This window comes from Rhinolophus hipposideros, assembly GCF_964194185.1.
Source record: "Rhinolophus hipposideros genome assembly, contig: HAP1_SCAFFOLD_322, whole genome shotgun sequence".
Lineage (NCBI taxonomy): Eukaryota > Metazoa > Chordata > Mammalia > Chiroptera > Rhinolophidae > Rhinolophus > Rhinolophus hipposideros.
Window position 1 is genome coordinate 1,183 of NW_027669291.1, and position 24,508 is coordinate 25,690.

Below are 24,508 nucleotides of genomic sequence, written 5' to 3' on the forward strand. Positions count from 1 at the left end.
CAGAGGAGAATTCCCCTCCTTTCTAGCTCTTTTCCATTTGCTACTGCCTTTTGTAATAATCTTTGTTGGTGTTCCTCTATTCATGTGGTTTACTCCGTTGCTCAGAAAGGTAATACTCAAGGGCTTCATCGATCTCCAAACAAAGGTTCATGAGTTGAGATTATCTGCCCAGGTCCACCGTGTCGCTGACACCCGTGTATAAAGCCCCTACAATGGGTCGGCAGCCAAAGATGGGTAAGGATTTGGTAAGAATGTACATAACCTAAGACAGGAACCGTTCGCTAGAGGGATGGTCTCCTATGACGGGTAAATGGACATATCTGTACCAACCACCTAAGCCAGGCGCAACCCTTGTGTTAATTTTATATAAAAAAGGGTGACCTGTGGGAAACCGTGCTGAAGTGCTAGCAGGTGTTGTTTTGTGAAATGTTGAACCTTTGACTTCCTTGAGTGGTTTGTGCTCCCAGCGAGGCAAAACTTGCTACTCTGAGAACACAGAACCAGACTAGGTCAGGAAGTGTGGAGCTGGCCAAAAAACAGGCCCTTGTGTATTACCTTTATTGTAACTACTAGATTGCAGACAGTTCTGTTACTTTTTGATGCCCAGAGTATATAAGCTGCAAAAATAAACTTGGGCTGAGGCATTCTACTTAGAACTGCGGCAGTCTACTTAGAATTGCCTGCCCTCCCGATCCCATCTTTGTCTCTCTTCTTTTTTCTCAATCCTCACTCCCCACTTCAGGGACTGTTCGTCTCGTCGGCAGGCACCGACAGTTAGTGTAGCCACAGCAGTTATATTAGTGGCCAGTGGCTCACTGGTTACAGCTGACGGCCAACTAGTCACAGCTGACGGCCATCCAACCACAGTTGATGGCCATCTACTACCTGAGCCAGCACCCCTCCACGTGAGGCCGAGAGCCTGGAAACTGCTCTCTGGGGCTCTGTCGTGCGGGGTACCCTGCTCGCTGCGCCATTTGTCGTGCAGGGTCTCAGCTCCCGCTCCCCGCCCAAGAACGCAGGACACGGTAAGGCCAAAAAGGAACACCCACGGAGCCATAGATAGGGGAGTCAAACCAATATATTCTCGCTGGCGGCTGGGCTGGAGACACAGGAAGTAGGATCTACATAATCTGCCTAACAGCAGTCCGCGCTTGCCAGCCACCATCTTCTTGCTAGCCCCTATTCCTTTTTGCTAGCATAGCCACAGCCGTTATATTAGTGGCCAATGGCTTACGGGTTACAGCTGACGGCCAACTAGCCACAGCTGCTGGCATCTGATCACAGTTTATGGCCATTTACTACCCGAGCCAGCACCTTTCTATGTGAGGCCGAGAGCCTGGAAACTGTTTTTTGGGGTTTTGTCCCCACACTCCACCCCTACAGGTTCTCGCCTCACAATCTACGCGACAAGTGTCTTCCGCGAGGGTCCCTGTGCGAGGAGCCTGGAGGTGAATGCAATATCCTGGACACAGCCAGGCTCTCTGAGCACAGCCAGGGTTTCTCAGGGCACCACCAGTACTTCTGGGCACAGCCAGACTTCCTGGGCTTCTTAAGGTACCACCAGTCTCCCCGGGCACAGCCAGGGTTTCTCAGGGCACCACCCCAGTACTTCTGGGCACAGCCAGACATCCTGGGCTTCTTAGGGTACCACCTGTTTCCCCGGGCACAGCCAGCTTTTCTCAGGGCACTGCCACTCTCTCTGGGCACAGCCAGACTTCCTGGACACAGCCAGGGCCTCTCAGGGCACTGCCACTCTCTCTGGGCACAGCCAGACTTCCTGGACACAGCCAGGGCTCACAGGGCACTGCCACTCTCTCTGGGCACAGCCAGACTTCCTGGACTCAGCCAGGGCCTCTCAGGACACTGCCACTCTCTGGACACAGCCAGACTTCCTGGACACAGCCAGACTTCCTGGACACAGCCAGGGCCTCAGGGCACTGCCACTCTCTCTGGGCACAGCCAGACTTCCTGGACACAGCCAGGGCTCTCAGGGCACTGCCACTCTCTCTCTGGGCCTCTCGGGGTACCGTGCTGGAACAACAGTGGCTCACATCAAGGTGCTTACATATTATCAATGGTGGCCAGTCAAGACACAAAAGCAAACATCCGCCAGTCCCACTACATGATGGTATGTTCCCAAACAGTCAAGCGTCCATTAAATCAGGGATAGAAGGCAATTCCTCATAGTCCATAGTCATTCGCCAGGGCTGTCCTGGGGGTGAGGGATGACCTTGACCTCACCCTCATCTCACAATGAGGACTCAGCAAGCGTTTCCTCCTGGGACAAGTCCCGCATCCAGGCTGCGTCAGCAAGCAGTTCCCAGCCCACAGGGCCGCAACAACCTTCGCTTTCTCCGCTTTCTCCGGCCTCTGCTGGTTGGGGAACCATCCACATCTTCCCACCGCTCCACGGAAATCGAGCTCTCCGGCAGCTGCTCCTCCTGGTCTTCCTCAGACTGAGCTTTCATACGCACAAACTGCTCCACTGCCCTTCGGAGAGCTTTGGCCAGCACCGTATCCTGCCGACTACGCCATGTGTCACGCGGTGGACCCTGCTCGCTGCGCCATTTGTCGTGCAGGGTCTCAGCTCCCGCTCCCCGCCCAAGAACGCAGGACACGGTAAGGCCAAAAAGGAACACCCACGGAGCCATAGATAGGGGAGTCAAACCAATATATTCTCGCTGGCGGCTGGGCTGGAGACACAGGAAGTAGGATCTACATAATCTGCCTAACAGCAGTCCGCGCTTGCCAGCCACCATCTTCTTGCTAGCCCCCATTCCTTTTTGCTAGCATAGCCACAGCCGTTATATTAGTGGCCAATGGCTTACGGGTTACAGCTGACGGCCAACTAGCCACAGCTGCTGGCATCTGATCACAGTTTATGGCCATTTACTACCCGAGCCAGCACCTTTCTATGTGAGGCCGAGAGCCTGGAAACTGTTTTTTGGGGTTTTGTCCCCACAGGCTCTGTCCCCACAACATATGATACAAAAATATTTTCCTGTAATAAGGATTTCACATGCCATATATTTTGGGATACAATTAACATGTTGTTTAAACAGCCCAGTAAATACACTTGTACTATTTATATTTTAGAGCTTATACTTTTTTTTCAAATTGTAGACGATTTCTAGTTTTATATTCTCAAGTAGATTATCAATAGGTGATAGAGGAACTTTTCGATTGAATTTAGATTCAAATTCAGCAGGAGCTGGAAAGAAAAAGACAGAATTATGTTCTTTAAAATACAACTAAGTATAAGTGTTAAGAAGAATGAGAAAACCTCTAGATGAGGCTACAGCTCACAACAGGAGATCATATTCAATACAGTTTGCCCACGGCTGCACACTGACTTGACTGCTATTGTGGCCAAGTATCAGAGCTTCTGGTTGTCTCATCCTTCATTCATTTATAAACAAGGTCGTACGACAAGCACTGAAGTTACAAGACGAAGATGACACGGTCCAGCCCTGACCCATCATCTACTATAAGCTGAAGGAACAGATGAACAGGCAATTTCCATTCAGAGGCCCCTATACCATACAAATGCACAACAGGACGCCAGTGGGACCCACAAAAGGGACATCCCAGTATTGATTGTCTGCTCTCTGGTGGAGGTGACATGGATGTTGATGCCTGAAGGACAAGGACAGAGGATGCCAGAGAGAGGGAAGACGCAGATGCGAAGACTAGTGTGGGGGAGAACACTACGGAACGAGAAGTAGTCTGGTTTAGCTAGATGCTAGAGCAAAGGGGCAAACGAGGGTTGGTAGCAAGATATAGGCTGAGATGTTTGGTGAGAACTACATTGATTTGGGTGTTTTCATTCCATGCAAAGCAATGTGGAGTTTCTCCTGAGGGTACATGGTAAACTAATGACAAAGTAAATGACTGGAGATTTAAATGTCACCCATCAGGTGACAGCTACAGTGTTTCCTCCAAAAATAAGACTAACCAGAAATTAAGCCCTAATGCGTCTTTTGGAGCTATAATTAATATAAGACCTGGTCTTATTTTCGGGGAAATATGGTAGCTTGGCCCTTCTAGGAGGTACCGTATTTCCCCAAAAATATGACCTGGTCTTATATTCATTTTTGCTCCCAAAGACACATTAGGTATTATTTTCCGGTTAGGTCTTATTTTCGGGGAAACACCATATATGAACAGTAATTGCTTAAGTATCACTAGATAAGTCTGGTTATTGGGCCTCATATCACTGGCAAAAACATAAAAGTTGATGAAGCCCCGTTTTCAACGTGCAGGTGGAAAGTTCCATAGGGATGGCAGAAGAAAGGAAGGGGACAGGCCAGAAATAAAAAGAGATACATAGACTCTTGAGATATTACTCATATGACCTTGTCTTCACTATGAATGTTTATGCTTTCACCTTTTTTATTTGCTAAGGCCAAGAAAATATTTAATGTAGTATCTATTATCAGAACATGGAAAGGGATGCCATTTAATATTTACATTTTATTCCAGAAATCAATGATATCTAACTTGAATTAATACATTTTGGCAACATACCGTCTTTGTATAGTTCTTTAGTTTTTTTTTTCCTGGTACTCCAGCAGCGACTGAAATAAATCAAATCTTATTATAGCATTTAAGGTAAACAAGAGACTTTATTGTAGAAATGATATATCTTATGAAATGTGCTGTTTAAATAATGCCTTTAGAGAATAGACTTAACGTATGATTTATATAAATACAAAAAAGTTTAAAAATGAATAACATAAATTACTGCTTATTTTGATTGTACATAATAGAGACCATCTATATGAGATGCTATTTAGATTAATCTGACCAACAGTGCAATTGATATTGGTCTACCTAAGATACATAATTTCAAAAGAGTGACGTTTGATTTGATTGGTACAATGAAGTTTAAACAAGTCAAGTCATATTTTACACTGAATGCATTACTTTGCAATTTTTAGAAAAATTGTCCTTTATAAATGTTTCTTGTTCTTTGTTTTTACTTTAATGGACTTTTACTTAAAATGAGCTTTCCATTCTTGCACTTCTAGAAAAGTAATCTTAAGGTGTATTCTAGGCTATTCATTTTTCAGCATAGAACCTTAAAGACATAAAATGATGAAAGTGGTACTGTGCCGTCATGTGAAAATTCTACTGACAGAAACAATAACCAAAACGATTTTGCAGTCTATGACTGAAACATTACCGTATTCGTATGCACAGAAAGATTTCCGTAAAGCTGCTTGAATAAAGTATGACCTAGAGCCAGTTTTCAAATTTACTTTCTCATTTATGACTTTGTAGAGTTAGAAACAAAAAATAATATATAATTTTTAAATGTGACTTTGTTCCTTAGAAATCAGGTCCAATTTTCGAAACACTAAAATAGCTGTAGTTATAGTCTATTTAATTATGAAATGTGTGGGAGTATTTCAAACTATATTACAAGTGTCCCAGTCTAGAGTGGTCTTACTGAAACCTTTCTTCTGAAAGCTATCCTCTCACAAAATGTCCAAAGTAGTGCTTAAAATAATATCCAGAAACTAATAGACACTATGGTGACAACAATGTGACAGCCAATCCTTGTACAAATTTAGGGGGAATGTGGGAAACCGTGCTAAAGTGCTAGCAGGTGTTGTTTTGTGAAATGTTGAACCTTTGACTTCCTTGAGTGGTCTGTGCTCCCAGCAAGGCAGAAGTTCCTACTCTGAGAACACAGAACTAGACAAGGTCAGGAAGTGTGGAGCTGGCCAAAAAACAGGCCCTTGTGTATTACCTTTATTGTAACTACTAGATTGCAGACAGTTCTGTTACTTTTTGATGCCCAGAGTATATAAGCTGCAAAAATAAACTTGGGCTGAGGCATTCTACTTAGATCTGAGGCATTCTACTTAGAACTGCGGCAGTCTACTTAGAATTGCCTGCCCTCCCGATCCCATCTTTGTCTCTCTTCTATTTTTTCTCAATCCTCACTCCCCACTTCAGGGACTCTTCTTCTCGTCGGCAGGCACCGACAGGGGAAGACAAATTTGTTTTCCAATATTTGCATAACACTTTTTTTTGTGAATGGCTTGATAGAAAGGGCTTATAACGTGAATAATGTGACAACAACATCACCAGACAGGCCGTGTAAAATCAATAACTAAATACCATAGAAAGGGAGAGGACTTTCATGAAACAGTTTTAAGTTATTGTTAATCAACAATATAAAATGTAAATCACATTTTTACACGACTTGAATTAAGGAACTACCAATGTAGCGTTATTATTTTCCCCCAAAACAGCTCTTTTCTTAAATATTTACTTCAGCACTTTCTGTCGTGTTTCCCTGAAAATAAGATGTAGCTGGACCATCAGCTCTAATGCGACTTTTGGAGCAAAAATTAATATAAGACCCGGTCTTATTTTAACATAATATAAGAATGGGTCTTATGTAATATAAAATAATATCAGACCAGGTCTTATACTAATTTTTGCTCCAAAAGACACATTAGAGATGATGGTCCAGCTATGTCTTATTTTTGGGAAACACGGTATGTTTATTTCTAGGTGAGGAGTGTGTTCAGATGGTGGAAGTAGCTTGAAGTCCAACATTAATAAGGACAACATATCTGCAGTCTTATTATACTTTTCCATTTATCAAATATATAGAAAGGTGAGAAAATTATACACAAAAAAAATGTATCAGCAAACTTTAATTCAAAGGATTTCAACTAGAAGGATTTTCTCATTACTGGCAGTTCTTACTAGACTACGTCTCGGAGAAAGCTCAGGTTCCACTGGGGACACCCACGGGATAGCACAGCTTAGGAGTCTGCATCCCTCCTTTAGCTAGGTAGCTCTACACGTCTCTGCTTTGGTTTGTTTTGTGTTAATTGGGGACTACTGAGGAACAGTTTGCTTTTCCCGGATGTCAAATTGTTCTTTTTTTCAATCTAGTTGTGGATGGTGCATCTCACTGGCCAATGTGGGACTTGAACCGGTTACCTTGGTGTTATGGGCACCTCGCTCCAACCACTGAGCCAACAGGCTCCCCACCAGCAGCCCAATTCCAAGCTCAACCCATTGCTTCTCACGGGTCTATGTGGGAATGGAACTGTCAACCTTGGTGTTATGAGCACAGTGCTCCAACCACTGGGCCAACCGGCTGCCCACCATGGTTCATCTCCAAGTTCAAGCCATTGTTTTCAATCTAGCGGTGGAGGGTGCAGTTCACTGGCTCATGTGGGAATCGAACCCACAACCTTGTTGTTAAGAACTTGCACTCTAACCAACTGAGGCATGTGGCCACCCTTGGTCTCTGTTTTTATATACCGTGTTTCCCCGAAAATAAGACCTAGCTAGACAATCAGCTCTAATGCATTTTGGAACAAAAATTAATTAAGACCCGGTCTTATTTTACTATGATATAAGACCGCGTATGACATATGATATGATGTGACGTGATGTGACCGGATCTTACATTAATTTTTGTTCCAAAAGACACATTAGAGCTGATTGTCCGGCTAGGTCTTATTTTTGGGTAAACACAGTAATTACACAAAAAAAATTTTCTCAAAGAACGGTACTATTCTTTGATAAAAAGAATATTTTTCAGGTCTGAAAGTCACTGATTTAGTGAAAGTCCCTAATTTTGCATAAGAGGCAACCAAGACTCACAGAGATTACATAGGTCACCTGAGGTCACCAAACCAAGGAGCTGCGGGCCAGGAATGGGATAAGTCTCCCTATTGAGGCTAGCCTGCTATGCCAGCTACTACCTCATATTCCGGAAAATTCCATCAATTTCTGAGTACAACTCAAAGAAAATGAATATGCAAAACTTTGTCATGTAGCTCAATAATGTTAAAGCATGAGAAACAAAATAGTAGCTTTCTAACTCAAGTATTATCTTTAAAGTCATTATTAAAAATAAAGACAGATTAACATCACAAGTCCTATTAGCAGTAGTCAAACACACTCAATTTATAAAGCATAAACATTTCTAAACACAGAAAAGGGAACTTGAAGGAGAAAATCATGAGTTAAAGAAAGCAAACTCAAGTTGAGGAAATTCTTCCTTAAAATGACTTGTCTTTTCCTCAGAATCAAATTTGGCTGACCAATATAAACCAACACAGGTAATATTCATGGTGGGGGTTAAGTATAGCGAAATGGGAAACACAAAACAGATTTCTCTTTACCATCTAGTGCACTTGTGTCCAACCTCACATCATCACAACTGCATCATCAGTCTTTCCAGTGTTCCCTAGTGATTTGGGACACTTATCTCTGGATCTTGACAGAGTGGGGCTTTTCCATCTCTTATTCAGCCTTGCATGATTGGGCAACCCAACGCCTCACAAGGGAACAACGTTGGCCTTGGAATGAGGGCATTGACTTTAACATAAACAATTTTCCAATTTATGAGGAAATACTGAAAACTAAACACCTCTTTCCTACCAAAAAATAATTAAAGGAAAAATGTCCACAAGCATATTCTCTCTCATTGCTTCTGCCTTTACACTCTTTCATCTTCTGATTTCTGTGGTGAAACCACTGAGAACATTTTAATTGTGCATCATGCTTAAGAATTTACAGAAGCGTTGGCCATTCACTTTCTTTTTGTACCCAGTCCTTCCTCCAGGTTCACCACTTTGAAGGACTTGGACTCCATTTAGCCGAAGGGCTGTCCGAAAATCCTTGGCTTTGTTCTCCTATGATTTATTAAGGGGAAGCTAAATGAAAACACAAGGTTGGAGCCCCATTTAGCACAGGCCTGTGCTATGTTTCTCTGCATTAAGAAGGCCACAGTTGTTAGATGTGGGAGGGGGTTGGAGATGGGGGGAAGGGTGAAGGGATTGGGGGGCGGTTGGTGACCACAGGATGGCCTCAGGGTCTTTTGAGAATTACTTTGGGGAACTTACTCAATAGTGTTTGGGGATTTTGTTGGGTGTCCGATGGACATGTGTCCTGTTTGGGAGACCACCTCAGGGATGCGGTGGATGCTTGGTCATGGCATTGTACACCAGAGACTGGACATTAATGAATGCCAACTATAAATTTATGTGTATAATGTGATGGCTCGGTGTGAGGTCGGGGTGGTGGTGGATGGGGGGAGGGGGGTTCACGTTGTGAGGGATGTAAAAATAAAATAAAACTGAAAAAAAAAAAAAAGGAGGCCAGAAAACACCATCAAAACCACAAACCACCCTGCATTGATCAAAATGGATATTCTTTGGAATGATGTAAACATCATGTCAAGAGAGACAACCCCTTTCTATCTCCACGATATCTACAACTCATCGGGCATCTATAGCCCAAGAAAGGATCTTCTGCTCAACACACTACGATTCCTTAAAACACCACGCATCTGTAAAAGGGAAGGAGGGTGCACTGGATGTGAAAGGGAGGCAGGATGGAGGAAAGCACAGGGACAGCCCACAGCTGCAGTTCCAGGGGGACAAGGCTGAGCCTGAAGCCCCAGCAAAGGCAGTGGTGGTGGAGGGGACGGGGTGCAGCTCCCACATCACTGCCCAGGGGAGGCTAAGTGGGGCAGCAGCAGCATCCCCCCACCCCTCTCCAGATGCAGCAGTGCTGGCACCACCAGGGACCAGTAGCAGCAGCAGAAACAATTCTCCAGTCTCACGACCACACACAGTGCTACCAGTAGACATAGGGAACCAGGTAGCAGCTCAGCGGGCTCAAGAACACGCTCCCCTCAACCACCCACTTCCCCCACCTGCTTGGTGGTGGTGACCAGAGACCCTGGAGACCTGGATGCAGTTGCAACACCCATCTCCCTGGTCACCCAGGCTTGGACTCCCACACCCACAGCTAAGCCCCCGCCCCTGGATCCCCCATACTCAAGGAGCACCTGTGGGAGAAAACAGAAATTACACTCTTGTACCATCTACTGAAAACAAAAGAAAGACCTCTAACTATATACCTGTTTAATTGTTCAAATCGAAATGTACCTACATAAGAAAGTATTCACTACTTCAAATGTGCCTGTAGAGGAACAAGGCACTCAGCAGCATGAAGAAGCAAGGTGACATGGTTAACACTGAGAGAAGATGACACTTCTCCAGAAACCAAGTCAAAGTTATGGAAGATTGTGATCTCTGTGACCGAGATTTCAAAACAGCAGTCATGCTCTCTGCTCATCACACAGAACAGCTAAGAGACTTGTAGGAGGATGACTTGAAGGTGGGCAAACTGGGCGAGCAGGGGAAGTGGGAAGGGAGACGTGGCCCGCATCCATGGCTGCGGAGGTGCAGGTGGTCCCAGGACAGAACAGAGACCACAAGAGCCAGGAGGTGGGCTCTTTCCCTGTGTCCCACAGCTCATCTCCCTGCCCGGAGAGCAGCATATCAGAGTTTGAGGCAGTCACCTCAGCTGAGACCTCCAGCTGGGCCCTAGGTAGGACAAAGGAAGTAAACACCATACCTGGGCCCCTCCCCCGACTCTCCCAATCCTACCCCCACCCTTCCAGAGACTCACGCTGGCCCCTGATCTGAGGAGTAGTGTCAGATTACAGAGGACCCATAGTGCTCAGGATCTGGGAGGACCCGGTTTGTAGCTACTGCGACCCAGGGAAGAAGCTGGGAAGTGTGTGACACTGCTGGGCTGAGAGAGAGAAGACTCCTCCATCCCCAGTCCCCACCTTCTCTGACCTGCCCAGGGCAGGGCAATTACAACTGTGGAGACATGCCCAGGGGTTAGCAGTAGGCAGCAGTCGCAGCTCTGGGCTTTCAGCAGCTCAGAAATCTCCCACCACACACGCACACATGCACGCACGCACACACACACACGGAAGGAGTGACCTAAGACTCAGGAGACCTGGGCACAGGGCTGGTTGTGTTACTCTCAGTGCGCATATGTGCAGGCAAGAGCAGAAACTGCACTGACTTTGTAGAAACTACCATCCAGACCCGATAGCCCCACTCATCTACATCTGCCGTCCCAGGGTCACTCTGGGCACCAGGTGACCGGCTCTGCCTGAACAATACACAGAGGACTCTCTGGTACAGCAGAGGACGGCCTGGAGATTACTTGGTGGGCTTAAGCCAAGACTGGCGCTGCGTTTTTTGTTTTGTTTTGTTTTTGTATCTTTGATATTTTTGCCTGTGTTGAGTGTGGGTTACTGGTTGTTTTCACACGTGAGTGTATTTGGTTTTGACTTTGTTGTTGCTGTTGTGCTTGGTGATTGGCTTTGTTCTGAAATTGCCCTACACCAGGGCCCAGCCCAAGAGTCACAAGATTCAACACCTCCTGACACCAACTCCAGACCCAACCAGAGTATTATTGGGTTTGACCTACAAGTGACACACCCAGAGGGAATTCTCTACAGGCACAAGAGCCCATAGAGGCCAAGTCTAATTGGAGTGGTCAACCCTCACGCAGCAGATCATCCACCGAGGGCAGAGCTAAGTCTCACAACTAGGCAGCCTAGGAGCAACCCCACCTACTGACCAGCCAAAAGCAATGAAAGTTCAACTTTACACAGGACAATATACACAACACCAGGGTCAACTTTGGAGCACACGCACAGGAGAATAGGGAAGTGGTGCAAGTCAGATGTAAAGGACACACACTACATAAGATAACCCAGCAAAGACCGAGAATCCTAGGGGATCTACCTAATACATCGAAGCAAACACGGAGAGTCAACCAGAATGGGGAAACAAAGAAACATGTCCCAAATAAAAGAACAGAAGAAACCTCCAGAATTGGAACCAAATGAAATAGAGGTAACCAATCTATCAGAGACAGAGTTCAGAACACTGACGATAAGAATGTTTAAAGAGCTTAGTGACGACATAAAGAAGGATAGAGAAATCATAATGAACAACCAGTTAGAACTAAAGAATACAACAAGTGAAATAAAGCACACGCTTGAAGGAATTACCAGTGGGTTAGATGAGTCAGAGAATCGAATCAGCGACTCAGAAGACAAGTTAACAGTGAACACACAAGCGGACCAAAAATAAATCCACGCCTATATGGCCATTTAATCTACGACAATGGAAGCAAGAATTTACGGTGAGGTAAAGACAGTCTTTTCAATAAATGGTGCTGGGAAACCTGGACAGACACATGCAAAAAGATGAAGCTGGACCACCTCCTTACACCATATACAAGAATAAATTGAAAATGGGTCAAAAACTTAAATGTAACATCTGATACCATAAAACTCCTAGAAGACAATATAGGAAGCAACTTTACATATATTACCCGGAGTAAGATTTTTACTGATACATCCCCTTGGGCAAGGGAAGTAACAGAAAAAATAAACATATGGGATTACATCAAACTAAACATTTTTTTCACAGTAAAGGAAACCATCATTACAACAAAAAAGGGTCCTACTGAATGGGAGAAGATATCTGCCATTGATATATCCAAACTTTACTAAAAAACTCACTCAACTCAGCTCCGAAAAAACAATCAACCCAATTAAAAAATGGGCAGAGGACATGAAGAGACATTTATCTAAAGAGGACATACAGATGGCAAACAGACATATGAAGAAATGCTCAACCTCACTAACCAGCAGAGAAATGCAAATAAAAACCACAATGAGATACCACCTCACCCCAGTCAAAATGGTTATCATCAATAAATCAACAAACAACAAGCGCTGGCGAGGATGTGGAGAAAAGGGAACCCTTGTGCACTGTTGGTGGGATTGCAGATTGGTGCAGCCACTATGGAAAACAGTATGGAGGTATCTCAAAAATCTGAGAATGGAACTACCTTATGACCCAGCAATTCCACTCCTAGGCATCGATCCGGAGAAATCCAAAACTCTAATTCAAAAAAATGTATGCACCCCTATGTTTATTGCAGCTCTATACACAATAGCCAAGACATGGAAACAATCAAAATGCCCATCGGTAGACGACTGGATTAAGAAACTGTGGTACATTTATACAATGGAGTATTACGCAGCCATAAAGAAGAAGGAAATCTTACCATTTGCAACAATATGTATGGACCTAGAGAACATTACGTTAAGTGAAATAAGTCAGACAGAGAAAGACAAATACCTTATGATCTCACTTATATGTGGAATCTAAAGAAAACAATAAATGAGTGAACTAATCAGAAACAGTCTCAGAGACACAGAGGAAAAACTGAAGGTTGCTAGATGGGAGGGGGGTGGGAATAAGGGGGAAGGTGAGGGGATTACAAAGCACAATCGATAACCCCAAGATTGCCATGGGGATACGAAAGTCAATTTGGTGAATGTAATCAATAATGTAAAGATTTTGTAGGGTATCTGATTACACTTGTCTCATTAGGGAGAGCACCTCAGAGATGATGTAGATGCCTGACAACTGCACTGTACACCTGAAGCTGAAGCTGAACAATAATGAATGTTAATGTTAACTACAATTGTTATACACACACACACATATACATGTATGTATATATATGTTTACAAGAAGTAGAGTACAGCCTGAGGGATAGAGGCAGTGGAAATGTAATGGCTGTATGTGATGTCAAAGGGGTCGTTGATGAGGGGAGAGGGGTCATCATTATGTGAGGCATACAAATTATAAATGTGTAACTATTACATTGTTTTGTACACCTGAAACTAATAATAAAAAAGAGTTAAAAATAATAATACTCATTCACTGAAAAAAAAGAAGACACCCAGAACTAGTTTCTGCACAGTGAAACAAACAAACCAAAAAAAATAGCACTTCTTGATGACTTTCAGGCACATATATAACACCTGTCAATCAGCAATCTGGCCCTCAGCTTAAAATAACCCAGTTCAACACAGTCGAGTCATGGCCAAAGAGAAACAGGGCTGAACTATTTTCAGCTGTAGCCCCAGCAAGAAGCTGAGTATATTATATACTATATTATATAAAATACTATATGTCAATAGTCAAAAGACATACAGTATTTACTTCTAGGGCCAAAGAGTAGCACGAACCAGGAAAAGCTTGTTCACCTGAAACTAACGACATACATTATACTTCACTTAATTTTTCAAATACAAAGGAGATAACAGACTCTCTGCCACATATTATATACTCCCCCATGAAAGAATTATTATTTCATTATCCTTTTTATGCCTACTGCTGCCTAGAGAAAAAAAAATCAAACTCACTTAAAGCCCTCCTCAATTTGACCTCTACTAACCGGTTTAAACTAATTTTCTATATTGTATGCTGCATATAAATTAGACCAATTGTTCCGAGCAGATGATTTGTGCTTTCCTTCCTGTATTCTCCATGTTGCTTAAATGTAACAAACATTTTGGAGGGTAAAACAAAACAAAGTCACAGCATGAAGAATGTCACTGAGATATAACAACACTCACAGGCAGTTCAATGAGTTCAGGAGTAAAATTAATGACCCGGAGGAGAACTTTATCAAAGAGATGGAAACTATGAAACAGAACCGAACAGAACTCCTGCTGGTCAAGAACTCAAGAATGAGTATTTTTAACAACCACGTCACACGAAGAAAACGAGTTGTGATTTAAAGACTCCCTAGCACTGCCACCTTACTCATCAATTACCCAAATGCTGTCAAGACATATAGACATAAGTGAACTTCATTTTAAAAATTCAATTATTTGCTTAATGTCCCTATTTAGAATATGTACAACTGTGAAGCAACTCATTTTAAAACACTGAAATAGATAGTGCTACGAATAAAATAAAAATTAAGGATATACTCTCTTGTTAGAAGATAACATTAACCATAAAAACAGAGACTAATCTTTCTGCAGTATTATAAGTTTGCCGAATTAATAAAAAGGATTATATCTGTTTCATTTAATAATAAACATCCATTTGTGGTTAGGTGTTTGGCCGGCCATCATTCACTTACACTTAGGGGAAGAAAAACTGGGATGCACAAAACTTTAAAATTTTTATGAATCATCTCCAACTAAAACCAATTAAGAAGCCAAAGCATCTCAAAGCATACCATTGGTTATTAGGCAATGATATTTAACATCTGTAATAAAATTTAAAGGCAAATTTTCAAGCATTTTAAATGTATCACTTTAGTTACATTTATTAAATAATAATAAATAACTCTTAACACATGAGAGCTCTAGTGACTTAAAAAAAGATTGTTAAATTTCTATCTCCTTTCTATGCATATTAGCACACATATTATGCCTTTTACTTCGTGTGCATTAGTCAATGAAACAACTCAAAATTTCATCAACGACAAACAAAGAAACAAAAACTCATAGACACAGACAACACTTAGTGGGTGAGGGGGGAGAGAGAGAGGTAGAAGAGGGAAAAGGGGGTCAAATACATGGCGATGGAAGGAGAACTGACTCGGGATGGTGAACACACAGTGAAATATATACATGATGTATTATGGAAATGTACACTTGAAACCCATATGATTTCACTAACCAATATCACCCTAATGAATATATAAGACAAAACAAAACAATATTATATCAAAGAAATAAAAAAGAAAGAAATCTGAAACGCAAGGGAAAGAAGCTAATATAACTAACCTTGGGACAGTAATACCCCATGATGTCATTTGAAGCCCGTGCGGTTGACTTAGGAATCACCAAATTTTCTCTTGGAGCAGGATTTCCACTGAGGAGTAACTCAGTATTCAAACTTCCAACACATGGTGGCTCAAGGACTCCCCTCCTAAGAGCAGTGCTGAGAAACTCCTTGGGCTGTTCCTTTGCCTGAAGATCGGTTCTAGCCTCTGCCAGTCTTTCATTAGCACTGTGAAGATTGTAAAACACAAAGCTTTGAATTTTATTTTTCCTGAATGACTTGCATTTTTTTCAAGCTGCCATAATAAATAGTAAAAGAAATTTCCCATTAAACAGCATTTTAACATTGAAAATGCGTCAGGGCAGACCTAGCATGCACAAGGATAGGTTTCAAATTATCCTAAACAAGCACATATGTTTCTATGGGGACGCCAGACTAAGAAGAAATTCAAAGTAGGGAGGGGAGGAAACGGGCTATCAGTGACATCCACGGCTTCACAGATAATACTTGCTGCCTTCTGCAATGGCTGAACCAATAAGATTCTTGAGGATTGCCATGAGACGTACATAGCAAACGAGTTTAGAATTTTTTAAAAATCCCACCAAGATATTTTCAAGCCTTTGCAGTCACCGCCCTTGGGTAGCGCCCTCATTACCCTGAGGACTGAAGTGTCATGTAGAACAACAGCCTCTGGGGGAGAAGGAGGGAGCCTGGTGGGTGACCCTACTGAACTGAAACCGCTCCGCAGGCGTGTAGCTTATAATATAACACTGTGACCAAGGCGCTGGGCGTGGGCTCTGCGCTTTCTGTCTTCCACACACCCCCCCAGGCTCACCACCTTATCTTTTTAGCCACTTCTTGGGTTATACTACCCTCACCCCTACGTTGTTAACCCTCTGCTATATTTCACATGTATGCCTTTGTGGACATCAGAAAGACTAGAAAGAAGAGCTTGTCTGAAAGCGACCTCCAGAGATAATAACACAGAGCACAATGGAGACAGTACATGTACCAAGTGCCAGAACATGCAGAGTACTTAACCCTTTGGGTTTAAGTTGTTATCTTATAATAAATAGTTACCTCATTAAAAACTATTTAGGGGAATTCTGACAAGAAATTTTATAAAAAATAGCGTTGTCTAAATCATAAAGCTTCAAAAACACTTTGCTTAAAGACTGGTAGATCAGATTAACTCTATGAAAACCGCGGGAGGAAAAATACAATCATGTAAAACCAAAAATGGGGAGAGATGCAAATGTCCTGAACTAACTAACATTTTAAAAGTAATTTATTCACTAACATCATTTTCCAAAATTATACTATTTAGTAAGCTTTCATTTCCTATCAATCTCGGGAATCTGCCTTGATAAAAATTATACTTTAGAGGCAAATTAATGAGCTCGATTGATTTTCTCTGACTTTGTTTGGACTTACTTGTTTAGTTTGTTTTGCAATGATGTGATAAGTTTTAATTCCTCTAGGTAGAGGTGTTCATATTCTTCCAATTCTATTTCATGAGAAGTTTTCATTTTGGAGAGTTCAGATTCCAGATATTTAATTCTGAGTATGTCCATGTCACTTACGGAAGCGCCATCATGGTCATTTAACGGGTGTACGTTTTTTTGAGATGCTGTTTGTTCCTAAAGCCAACAGAAAGGATACATTTTAAAAATAAATATAAACTGAATAATTACAGTCTATTTGTATTCTTTAGTTTTAAGTCAATGATTTGGAGGGCAATTTAAATGAAAAAAAAAAGCTGAAGTTTAAAATATTTACCATCAATACGGAATGAAATAGATCTGAATCATGAAAATATTTTGAATCATCTCATCTAACTATTCCAATAAGAGAATCAATTTTAAATTTTAAAAATTGAACAATATGACTTAATAATCTAAGAATATGGTGCATTTTATTTTCTTTATTTCCTAATAGTCTCGTTTTATATCAATTGGTCTTAAAAATCAAATGATTTTTCAGAAAGAACAAATCTCAAAGATCAACTGAGTGACAATAATGATGGGAACTGAAATATTAAAAAGGAGAAGCAGATACCACCTTAGTTCCAGAAATCTAAAAAAAATAAAATAAAAACAACTGCCGTTAAGGGGAGTAGAAGAATCACATACACTATGCATATCGAAAACGTAATTTGCAGCAAAATGAATTAAGGCGTGTTAAAAATCAATGAATTAACCTGTAAAAATAGATTTAAAAAGCTTTTTCTACTACATCCTGTCTTGCTCAGTCTTCAATATCCCAGAATTTACTGTGTTCTGCTTCACTCTTTTTTACCACATTCGTGACTATATGAATTTTGAGGTTTAATAATTTTTATCTCCACTCTTTTTATTCTCTACTTTTTCACATGATATTTGTACTCCTTTCATAGATAATAACTCCTGTTTAAGATTGATTTTCTTCAACAAGGTATAGATATCTTTTTTTAAAAAAACTTTTTAAAACAAATTTATTTTTTATAATTGGGGAACACTGTTTTTGCCAGAACCCATCAGCTCCCTGTCAAGTAACAGTTTCCAATCTAGTTGTGGGATGCGCAGCTCAGCTCCAAGTCAAATTGTTCTCTTCAATCTACTAGTTATGGGGGGTACAGCTCACTGACCCATGCGGGATTCGAACCGGCAACCTTGGTGTTATGAGCACTGCGCTCTAACCACTGAACCAACTGGCCGGCCGCCCACTGGGGGCTCAGCTCCAAGCTCCAGCCATTGTTTTCAACCTAGTTATGGAGGGTGTAGCTAACTGGTCCATGTGGGAATCGAACCAGCGACCTTGGTTACCAAGGATTGGAACCAGCACGATGCTCTAACCATTAAGCCAACTGGCCACCCCACAGATGGAGACATTCTCAAGATGCAGTCTCCAGTTTTGCTTTGAGAGCATCATTCTGAATGAGTAAGATAGTATGATTTGGTTACGAAGGAAGTTGACTGAGAATAGTCTAACCCCAAACCAGTATCAACTTGTGAAATAAACTCAGTTGCCATAAAATGTCATCCATACTGTAGTAGAGTCTTAGAATGTGGAAACTTGAATTACTCAGAATGAAGAACAAAGAGAAAAGCACCAGGAGACTCAAAAATGTATCCTTTATTGTCATCGACTTTGCCACACAACATCTGTACTTGATTTTCTACGATTTCCTGAATGATTGGTTCATGTTTTTCTTCTATAAAATGACTGTAAGTCACCTCTGAGTTGATAGTCTCTCACCTGTTCCCCATTTTAACTCTCCGTAATTTCTTACAAAGTTGTAGGGAGTTACAAGTAACTCATCTTGAGATAGTTAGGCCTCCGTCAGCTACAAATGTTTCATGGTAATTTGAATTGCTTTCAAGAAGAAATGATTCCCAAGGTTAAGGAGAAATCACATCTCACACTGTGAATGTTTAGTGAGATGATCGATACATTTTTTCAACAACAAAAAAGTGTCTTAATTCGATAATGCTATCTTGTAATCCTCTCTTTCCACAATATACAAGAACATCCTAAACAGCAATAATAACAACAAATCTGCTGGAATTTCAGTGATACTGAGTTGGGTAGAACTGCTTTCCTGTAGATACAATGCTTATTTGGTAAGATGAGGTGAGTGGATGGATGTAGTGTTTTTAAAACATGGCTACAAATTCTTGACATTTCTCCATGAAATTCCCTCCCTTTTAATATGTGCTGGCCTTAGGATGTAACTGGATTCTAGTGCATGGAATAGGGCAGAACTGCTGTGAGAATGCTATGCCTGCGGCAGAAAATGTGATACAGCTTCCATCTGACTTTCTCTCGGGAAGCTCGCCCTGAAAACCCAGCCACCATGTTGTGCAGATGAAGAAGCCCAGGACACACAGCGAGGCCTCCTACAGATGTTCGCGCTGAGACGGCCCCAGTGGGCGTCCCGGCCAAAACCCCGCTTCAACTGCTACACGTGTGTGTAACAGCCTTTAGATGATTCTCATTCGCAGCTTCATGGCAACGCAGCTGATGCCAGGTGGAACAGAAATGAGCTAGTCTCACTGAGCTTCACTCAACTGCATTACTGGTGAACAAAACAGATGCTGTTTTGAGCCACTAGCTTTTGAGTTGGTTTCTTGAGCAGCAATGAACAACTGCATTGATACTGATATTCAAAATGGTGTGAGGCCACAAAGAAAAGCAATCTAAAACCTGTAGGAGTGCCTTTCCACCAGGAGGTAGGTGGAACCCGAAAGGATGTGGAGAAGAATGAGAACGACACCCACAATAGCCTCCAAGAGACGGTTATTGGGGGCTTGCGGGCCCCTAAAGAGGATGGCCACAAAGACTTCTCAGCTAGTGAAGAAAATGAGTCTGAAATCTGGATAAAAGGGGACTCTTGCTGTGAAGTAACCAAGTAAAATCCATGAGATACATGAGCTAACGAAAGACTGTGAACTGTAAAGGAACCAGGACTTATTGTGTTCAAATGTGTTTCCCATTTACAGCCTCTCCCACATGCCCTGTTGTCAAATCATGCTAAAATGAAGAAATGGCTTCTGAGTGAAGATCAAATTCGCGGTGCTCCCAGGAAGACATGATCTACGGATGAGGACAAGACTGTAAAGCCTTCCTCAAGACTTCGAAACAGTTAAGGTGGGGCCTTAAATTCCTGGAAGGCTCTTCCGAGGAAAAGAATTTTATAGGCATGGTCCTACAACAGCTACCGGAAGCCCAAGAGCTTATCTCAAAACGATGTATGACGGTGGCTTTTCTAATGGCACGAACCCCAATAAACTCTCACGCAACTCCAAGTTTTTAGGATAATCAAGTAGCAAAAAACCACCTTGTTACCTTGGACTAATAAAAACCAAGAGAGTGAAAAATAGAGGAGGCCTGTAGGTCTTAGACATTTGGGTGGAGGAATGACGCTGAGGGATGAGCTGCAAGCACAGGTCATTTCTTATAAAAAGGACAGAACAAAGAGCTCACAGGGGACAGCAAAGGGCCATGGAGAAGCATTGGCATGATTAGGACTAAGTCCTAATCAAAGAACGGACAGCACACATCAGGCTGTATTTCAGAATTGCTATGGACTAACGTGCCTTCCACTTTCTATTTCTGCAGGGGAAACTTCAGCAGTCGAGCAGAATGTTGGGTGTGTGGGTGGTAGATAACTTGTCTCTTCCTTTCTCATGTTTTCATATTGAAAGGAATTGTCCTCAAGGGGCTTTATCCTAGAAACCAAAACCCAGGCCCTTCATCCCCATTTGCACCAGACTAAGATGGTAAAATCTTAGATTCGAACCTGAGCCTGATGCCATTAAATTGAGACTTGTGGCGAGTATTGTGTAGGGATGAGTGTATTTTCCATGTGGGGGGAACGTAAAGAATTGTGGCCAGTGGACAGATCAAGGTGGTTTTTAAATGTGTCCTTAAATTTTGAAATATTCATTGCATAAAACCACTACAATATGGGTCAACATTAGTGACTGGCTCCTAATGAACAGAATATGTTGAAAGACATTCCCTGTGAATTCCAAGACTCCTTCACAAAGGGCAACACAGCTCCTGTTGGTTATGTCTCTGAGGATCTGAACCTTGGAATCCAGCCCCGTGTTGTGGGGAGGCTCGGGCCACAATGCGAGCCGGGTGTTCAGGTGTAGGTCTTCCTGCTGTCTGCCCCAAACAAATCTTTTACTTGTTTCTGATTGATTAATTACTTCCTGAATTTTAACAGCTGTACTCTTGAAATGTTTTCTTTGGATGGGATGAAATATTTATTCCATTAATTATATATGAAGCTAAAGGTACAACTATGCATCTCAATGTGTTTCTGAGAATGTAGGACCTATGCCAAGAACAAGATTGGCACCAGTGTTTCAGAAAAGAACCGGGTCAAACAGAATCTACTTTTCAATTGCAAGATGATGGATTAGAGAGATTTCTAAAGAGGAAAGCAGATGGTCCAGGTTTCATCTTCTCCTTCCTAGACAGTGAAATCTATGGAAGAGGCTATGGATTAGGAGATAGACAAAATGAAGAAAGTTGTCCACCAAGTATCAGATCCTATTACCGACATTTGATGGAAATGGGAGTGAAAGGGAGGCACTGGGTTAAAGATTAATGTTTTGAATGAAGAAAACAAAAGGAATGAGTCGACTTTGTAAGCCTAATATCCCATCATGTCATAAGGTCACCAAGGTCTGCGGGCCACAGTCTCCATCCAGAAGCAAAACATCTCCATAGAAGTGGAATTAAAGATATTCCCCTACATTGACATTTTATTATTACATAAGGCATTTGGTAATATGTAAGATGACTGGGGAAGCGTTCTCATAACATTTGATTTGGTAATGGCGTAAGGACAGATCTATAGACCAATAAATTGGAAAAGATGATCCAAAAATTAACCCTCATATATACAGTCAAGCGATTTTTGACAAGGGTGCCGAAAAATCCAGTTGGGCATGAACAGTCTTTTGAACTAACGATACTGGGTCTACTGGATATCCACATGCAAAAGAAAAATTAAACCTCTACATCATACCATATATAAAATTATTTCAAAAGGTAAAAGCTAAAACTATAAAAGCTTTGAAGAAGCTTCATGTCTTCACGACTGGAGTTGGCAATTGTGTCTTAGATATGACAGTACCAAACAAAAGTAGATAACTGGACTTCATTAAAATAAAAAAAAAAAACTCTATGCTTTAAAGGACACCATTGAAAAACTAAAAAGGCAAGCTAATGAAAGGGAGAAATATTTGAAAATCCTATATCTGATAAGCGATTTGTATCTAGGATATATAAAGAATTCTTACAATTCAACAAGACAAAGACAAACCAATTTTAATGGGCAATGGAATTGAATAATCAGTTCTTCAAAGAAGTTATACAAATGGACAATAAGCATGTGAAAAGATAGCTCAGCATCATTAGTCATCAGAAAATACATCAAAACCACAATATGGAGCAGAGAGTTCACTAGTGGTTCCCTAGGGCTAGGAAGAGTGAGAAGGGCAGACTGGCACACGGTGAAGGCTAACAGTACACAGATACTTTCCAGGGTGATGAAAATGTTGTAAAACTGATTGTGATGATGACTGCATAAAGCTTTGAATACACTAATGTGGGAAACCGTGCTGACGTGCTAGCAGATGTTATTTTGTGAAATGTTGAACGTTTGACTTCCTTGAGTGGTTTGTGCTCCCAGCAAGGCAAAACTTGCTACTCTGAGAACACAGAACCAGACAAGGTCAGGAAGTGTGGAGCTGGCCAAAAAACAAGCCCTTGTGTATCCCAACATTGTAACTATTAGATTGCAGACAGTTCTGTTAGTTTTTTGAGGCCCAGAGTATATAAGCTGCAAAAATAAACTTGGGGTGAGTCATTCTACTTAGAACTGAGGCATTCTACTTAGAACTGCATCAGTCTACTTAGAATTGCCTGCCCCCCCTTCCCCCCTCCCCCCCCATCCCATCTTTGTCTCTCTTCTTTTTTCTCAATCCTCACTCCCTACTTCAGGGACTGTTAGTCTCGTCGGCAGGCACCGACAAGTGGCGCCCGAACAGGGACCTGAATACTGGGGATAAAGTGAAGGACACCGCAAGGAGCTGAGACGCGTCACATAAGGTAAGGGGTGCGGTGAGATACCACAGTCGGGAGTAAAAAATCATGGGACAGGGTAAAAGCAGAATGTCTTTTACTCAAATGTTAAAAAGTGTGCTAAACGGACTGGACCCCCAAGATGAGGAGGGCCTAGATGAGGAAGGCCTAGAGGAAGCCGCTCCTCGATATCATGACCCTGAAGATTATAATGGGGTGGTTCAGACAGAAACAGGTGCTAAGACAGGACATCTGAATCCTCTCCAGGCAGAGATTGATGTATTGCAGTCAGCAATTGCCTCCCTCTCTGTGCAGGTGCAGATGGTACAATCGAGGCAGGCAGAACAGACTTGCCCTCGTGATTCTCCTCTGCGTAAGGTTTTGCAAACCGCCTGCAAGTTAGGGGAAGATACTGGAGATTCTGGGTTGGCATTTCCAGTGATAGAAAGACAGGACGCACAAGGAAATCCTGTCCGAGACCATGTGCCTTTTGCATTCAAAAGTTTAAAAGAATTAAAAATGGCATGTTCTCAATATGGTCCTAATGCCCCGTTCACCCAGGCCCTGCTAGAATCACTAGCTACAGAAGCCCTGCCGCCTAGTGATTGGAAGCAACTTGCTAGGGCTTGCTTATCAGGAGGGGACTATATCTTATGGCAGTCTGACTTTGCAGAATTCTGTCAGAGTACTGCAGAGATAAATCAGACACAAAACATTCCTATCTCCTTTGATATGTTGGCAGGTGAAGGACCTTATAGAGACTTGCAAACACAATTAAATTTTGACCCGGCTGCTTATGCACAAACAAGTGCTGCCGCCAGGCGTGCATGGAAAAAGATTCCTATGCCTGGAAAACGTTCTGAGGACCTCTCTAAAATTATCCAGGGGCCTGATGAGACTTTCCAAGACTTCCTTTCGCGATTAATGCAGGCGGCTGGAAGAATTCTGGGAGACTCAGATGCCAGCATGCTGTTAGTTAAATAGCTCGCTTTTGAGAATGCTAATTCTGCATGCCAGGCTGCATTATGACCTTACAAAAATAAGAGTGACTTGTCAGATTATGTCTGGTTGTGCTCAAAAATAGGACCTTCTTATACACAGGGTCTTGCAATGGCCGCTGCTTTGCAAGGAAAGACTGTTAGAGAAATGTTATTCCAACAACAACAACAAAAGAAAATAAAGGGACAGGGCAACTGTTTTGGGTGTGGACAGCCGGGCCATATGATCAAAAACTTCCCTAATAAACAAGGTCAGCCTCAAAGGAAGGAGGGCCCAAAACAACCTGGATTATGCCCAAAATGTAAGAGAGGTAAACACTGGGCCAATGCATGTAAATCTAAGAGGGATGCCTCCGGTAATCCTCTTCTTCCAGGAAACAGGAAGAGGGGCCAGCCCCAGGCCCCGCAACAATGCTATGGGGCGCTGCCGCAGTTGGTCCCCCACCAGGGAAATCCATTCAGGAA

General features: G+C 42.2%; 1 long non-coding RNA gene across 1 annotated transcript in view; it reads right to left on the reverse strand.

The window, feature by feature from the left end:
- Nucleotides 1–1,061: 1,061 nt before the first annotated feature.
- LOC308495635 overlaps nt 1,062–24,508 on the reverse strand; it is a 34,652-nt gene continuing 11,205 nt past the window's right edge. Inside the window, exons 2-5 of the long non-coding RNA XR_013993022.1 lie at nt 16,899–17,104; nt 15,467–15,692; nt 4,528–4,577; nt 1,062–3,211 (exon numbers count right to left, since the gene is read on the reverse strand). This is a non-coding gene — a long non-coding RNA (uncharacterized lncRNA). The remainder of the gene's footprint in view (nt 3,212–4,527; nt 4,578–15,466; nt 15,693–16,898; nt 17,105–24,508) is intronic.